The sequence below is a fragment of the Nicotiana attenuata genome, unplaced genomic scaffold (genome assembly GCF_001879085.1).
Source record: "Nicotiana attenuata strain UT unplaced genomic scaffold, NIATTr2, whole genome shotgun sequence".
In the NCBI taxonomy this organism is placed as follows: domain Eukaryota; kingdom Viridiplantae; phylum Streptophyta; class Magnoliopsida; order Solanales; family Solanaceae; genus Nicotiana; species Nicotiana attenuata.
Genome location: NW_017675821.1, coordinates 33852 through 40056, shown reverse-complemented (window position 1 = coordinate 40056; position 6205 = coordinate 33852).

The window sequence follows — 6205 nt, the reverse complement described above, 5'->3', positions numbered from 1 at the left end:
ACCAAACTCCCACCACCCATCTACCCCACCCCTACCCCCAACCTTCATCCTAAATAGAAATATTATTAATGGTACTTTCTTTTTATGTTATAGATATAGTACTTTTTTTATTTTATTTTAACAATGAGTATTTTTCTTTTCATGATATAAAAAAAGTATTTTTTTTATTTTAACAAAAACAGTACTTTCTTTTCATAATGTAAAAAAAATATTTTCTTTCATTTCAAAAAAATGATGTAGTAAAAAGTATTTTCTTTCATTTCAACAAAAGAAGTTTTTTCTTTCATGTTGTAGAAAAAGTATTTTCTTTCATTTCAACAAAAAAAGTATTATCTTTTCATGATGTAGAAAAAGTATTTCCTTTCATTTTAACAAAATAAGTACTTTATTTTTATGTTATAGAAACAAAAAAAAAAGAGTATTTTCCTTTTAGTTATGGAGCATAAATTTCAACATTATTTTTGCGTAAAAAAGTAATGCAGCAGATTAGTGCCTTTTGGTTTCTATGAATTTTTAGAAGAATAATTAAATTCTTGAAGACAAATAGAGTTCTAAAAACGTTGGGTATTTGGGGGAGTGGGGGGAGACGACGGGAAACAGTGGGGACTTGTACTATTAAGCCGATAATTATACGCACAAACAATGACGTGACCTAGATGTTATACTCTTCGTAGGATACATTGAGTTCTACTCTACCTCAAATACAATAAGATCTTGGATAAAGATCTGGTATCTTTATCAATATCAATTAATAACTAACAGATAGGAACATATATTTCTAACTCTTATCCATATCTTCAACACTTCCCCTCAAGCTAGTGAGGGGTGTTCTCACTACTCCTATCTTGCCTCGAAAAGCAGTGTATTGATCCTTAGGAAGGGCCTTCGTATGGATGTCAGCTAGCTGATCTTTGAATCGCACAAACTAAGTAACAAGTTGCCCTTGTGCCACCTTTTCTCTCACAAAATGATAATCAAGTTCTACATTCTTAGTCCTAGCATGCATGGCAGGATTTGCAGTCATGTAAAGAGCGCTGAGATTCTCACAGAATAGTGTTGGGGGTGTTTTCAAGTTCATTGTAACGATCCGAACGGTCGTTTTACTTTCTAGAACCTTGTTTCCCTAAATAAGACTTCCCGTACTTGCTTTTACTTATTTATGACTTGCAAAGATGGTTATTCGGGATTTGGAAGGGTTCGGGTTGAAATCGGAACACTTGGTTCCTTAAGGTTGGCTTAAAAGGCCAAGTTTGACATCGGTGAATATTTTGATAAAAAGATCACGGAATCGGGATTTGAAGGTTCCAATAGGTACATATGAGGATTTCGGACTTGGGCATATATTCGGATCGGGTTTTGGATGACATGGGAGCGTTTCGGCGCCTAATAGTGGATGTTGGTTCTTGAAGGTTTTAGAAGTTATTTAAATTTAGTTCAGAGCGGGTTTTGGTGATATCGAGGTCCAATCGGAATTTTGAGATCGGGAATAGTTCTATAATATCATCTAACACTTGCACGCAAAAATTGGTGTCATTCCGAGTAGTCTAAGTATGATTCGGCGCGTTCGGAGCATTAGGAAACTTGAAGTTAAAAGTTTGATTCAATTTGGTTTTGGGGTATGATTCTTGGTTTCATTGTTGTTTTACGCGTTTTGAGAGTTTGAGCGGGTCCTTATTGTGATTACATACTTGTTGTGGTTGGATGGGGTCCCGAGGGGCTCGGGTGCATTTCGGACCACCCGGAGCTAAGAGATGAAGGATTTGGGGGACTGGCGTTTTTGTCCTTCGCGTTCACATAAGCAAGGTCGCGTTCGCGGGGTCCTAGACCCTTTGGCCTTCGCGTTCACGTTGAGAAGGTCGCGTTCGCATAGAAGCATGGGCCACCCGGTTGCCTTACACGTTCACGTTCTGGGCCTCGCGTTCGCGAAGAGTAGGCGACCCAGTGCTTCGCGTTCGCATGGGTCTTCTCCCGATCGCGTAGAGCCTTTTTCTGGGCTCCTCTAGTTTGGCCATCGCGATCGCGAGGGCTTGGTCGCGGTCGCGTATAAAGACCCCTGAGCAGAATCATCTTTTAAAAACGGGACTTAGGCATTTATGGGGTCATTTATTTCACTCTTGGGCGATTTGAGAGCTCTTAAGGAGGGGATTTCGATCTAGCCTTGTGAGGTAAGTAATTTCTACCTAATGTGAGTTTAATACATAGCTTACTGGTATATTACAACATGAAAATTAGTGAAAATCATGGGTTTAAATAAAAACTTAAGTTTTTGATAAAAATGAGATTTTACCACGAAAATGAGTATGGAACTTAGTGAAAATCATATATTTATGTTCCTAAGGTTATGGGTAACAACTTTCTTCGAAAATTTTCGGAATCCGGGCATGTGGGCCCAGGGTGAATTTTAGGAATTTTGTAATTTGGGTTGGGTAATCACTTTAGTAGTGGTGATATGAACTTTTGAGCATATATTGATCGATTTATGTAATGTTTGACTAGTTCCGGGTCGTTTGGCATCAAATTTGGACAATTGAGCGCATTCTTGAATTAGGAAGTAGGCTTTCAGACGAGGTAAGTCTCTTTTCTAACCTTGTAAGAGGAAATTTACCCCATAGGTGAACTTAATTAATATGTGTGGTTATTTGTGGGGGCTATGTACGCACGAAGTGACGAGAGTCCGTACGTAGCTACTATTCCTGTTTATGTTCGGGTAGTTTTAGGTTTACACCATGTTTTATGGACACCGTTATTTGATTATATTTGTTGATTTTATCAAATGGAACTAAGTTGAGGATTTTTAAGGATTTAAAAGCTTCAAGTTGAATTGTCTTTGTTTTGAAAAGAATGAAGAAAAGGGTTATGATTTATTGATAAAGTTATATTTGACCGCATCGCATGTATGATCCGCGAGCGGGGTATTTTCTGTTACTATTCCCATGGTTCGGGCCGTTCAACCCTCGGTAGTGCACAATTTACATTTATGTTGGATCGGGCCGAACGTCCTCGGTGGTATTAGTGTGTGATAATAGAATTGAAAGTTTCTTTTATAATTGATATAAATTCATTGTTTGTGTGATCATATGTTTTAAAGGAAGGAAGTGAATTAAGCTCTTAAATATGGTGAAGACTTGCTCAGTTATTTTTTGTTCTGAGTCTTATTGTTGTTTATCATGTTTAATTAGAATTTCATATTATCATGTTATTGGCCCTAGTAAGTGTCGGAGTCGACCCCTCGTCACTACTTCTTCGAGGTTAGAGTAGATACTTACTGGGTACATATTATTTATGTACTCACGCTACACTTCTGTACTTAATTGTACAAGATCTGAGGTATCTTGTTACCAGTCTGGTGCGCAGATTTGATCCCATCTCAAGACTTCACGGTGAGCTGCCTTCCGAGCCGTTCTGCAGTAGCTGGAGTCTCTCTTATGATTTATTTTTCTGTCTATTTCCTTTCAGACAGTAGGCTAGTATTCTTTTGTATATTCTACTAGATTGCCCACATACTTGTGACACTAAGTCTTGGCACACACACTAGTAGACTTATGATTTTGGTATTGTTTACATGATTATGGCTTGTACTCGTTGCTTCCGTTTAATTTTTGTCACATTGGTAAATTTCTAAATCTTTTAACAAATGTAAAAAGTTTTTTATCCACTTAGTAATTTGCCTAAACGGGAAATCACTGGTTTGATCAGTGTCGGTTTGCCTAACAACGGTGTTGGGCACCATCACGGCCTATAATAGAATTGGGTCGTGACATATATGCCAATATCATGTAGGATATAGGTGATCCATGTTAGCTCAGCTGTAGTGGAAGCTAATGCTCTATATTCAGCTTCTGCAGTAGACCTAGCTACTGTATGTTGCTTTCTTGAAGACCATGAAATGCAGTTTGCTCCTAGGTAGATAGTGTAGCCTGTAGTTGATCTCCTTGTTAAGGAACAACCGGCCCAATCTGCATCTGTAAACCATATAATCTGAGAGGTGATTGTTGTATAAATCTCAGACCATAGTCCAATGTACCCTTGATATATCTAAGTATCCTTTTTACTCACTATAAATCTACTTCATTGGGCTTCTGCATTAGTTGACTAGCTAGATTTACTGCATGTGTTATATCTGGTCTAGTAAGTGTAAGATACTGCAGACTGCCAACAATGCTTCTGTAGAGTGATTGATCAACTGGATTCCCAACTGCTTCCTGCAGTACATGTTTTTGAGCTAAGGGTGTCTTCATTTCCCTGGCATATAGCATATCAGTTTTCTTCAAAAAGTCAGTTGCATACTTGCTTTGGTTTAGATGAATACAACCTGTGAAGTATGTAACTTCAATGCCTAAGAAAAAAATTCAAGGAACCAAGATCCTTAATAGAAAACTCCCTTCTAAGCTGCTGAATTATCTCAGAGATAAGCCTAGAGTTATTTCCTGTTACAATGATATCATCTACATAAATAAGTAGAAGAATCTGCTCGACTGCACTTAAAACCAAGGTGAAGAAGATACAAACTAAACTTCTCAAACCAGGCTCTAGGTGCATGTTTCAACCCGTATAATACTTTCTTTAGTAGGCACACATGATCTGGATATTTAGGATCAATGAATCCTGGAGGTTGGGACATATAAACTTCCTCTTGTAAGGAACCATGAAGAAATGCATTCTTTACATCTAGTTGTCTTATAGGCCAACATAGTGACACAACAATTGAGAAAATAACTCTTATTCTGGTGGCTTTAACAACCGGACTAAAAGTTTCCTCAAGTTCTACTCCTTCAAGTTGAGAATATCCCTTTGTGACTAGTCTAGCTTTGTATCTTTCTATATCTCGATCTGGTTTTATCTTTGTTCTAAACACCCATTTAGAGCTTACTACATTCATATCTACATTCTTGGGAACAAGTGTCCGGGTTTTATTTCTATTAAGTGCATCTAATTATTCTTGCATTGCTCTCCAGTGAGGGATAAACAATGCTTCATTTATTGATTTTGGTTTAATAACACCTCCTTTTGCTGCACATAGTGAGATATGGGAAATTGGCAATGTTCTTGCTTTGTATCTGGTTACCATAGGATGACCTTTTTCTTCATTTGACTGATCCTGCTAGGGAATTGTAGCATCCTGAGTCGATTCATTCTCAAAGAAATGTGAGAGATCCACCTCAAGTTGAATGCCTTGTGGAGCTTCCACAGAAAACATCCTAAGTTCTTCCTTGGGACCAGAACTGGTTTCAGCATCACCATCTTGTTGTTTTACTGAAACAACATCGCAATCTTTATTTGAAAAGGCATCACCTTCTTGTTCTTGATCATCACCATCTTGTTCTTGAACATCACCATGCTCATCATTTTCATTATCTTGAGTCTGAACGACATATACATGTTCAAGATCTATATCTGCAATTGAAGGTGACGAATGTGTTGCCTGATTATCAAGTAACACTTCCCCTAAAAGCTGAGATGGTGTCCCTGCAACATCTAAATTTAGAGAAACATCAGAGTTAGAAGCCTTAGAGAAAAACTCAAAATATGTTGCCATATGACTGGAATCAGCTGTGTGTCGCGCCCCCTTTTTCCTCTGCGACAATCGGGTTTATGACATTTGGGAAGACAACTCGTTCCCTTTTTGGGAATTGGGTTTATGGAATTGAAGAGTCGCCACCTAATGATTTAAGTGCATTAGGACACTAAGAAGGGCTTGATTTTGGATAACCAGAGATAGGGTAAGGACTTGAAATTATTCGAAGGGGAAGGTGTTAGGCACCCCTCAGAATCCACTAGTGTGGTTCTCGGCCAAGCTATTGTTGTGACTTAAGGTACAAATAACATATAGACAAGTAGGAGTTCAAATAAGAGGGGATTTTTCACATAAAGGTTAGAAATAAACAAAGTTGGAAAGCATTAAAGAGAGTTGATTTTCTTAAAAGAAACGTTTTAAATGATTTAAAAAGAAACGAAGAAACAAAAGGGAAGGGGGTCCTAGGTTTATTAATAATATGGATCACCCCACACAACATCCGGTAATCACTCTTACGCGTAATGTTATCGCGTGGTCATCATATCCATATCTACCCTTTCCCACCCCGTTAAGGTATTAAAGCGCGGAATAGTCTCATTTTCTTATTGCATGCTATTACCCACCCCAATCCTATCAGTCCCGGAGGCATTTAGGATTACTAATCCTAAAAGGGAAGGGATGTTGGGCTTT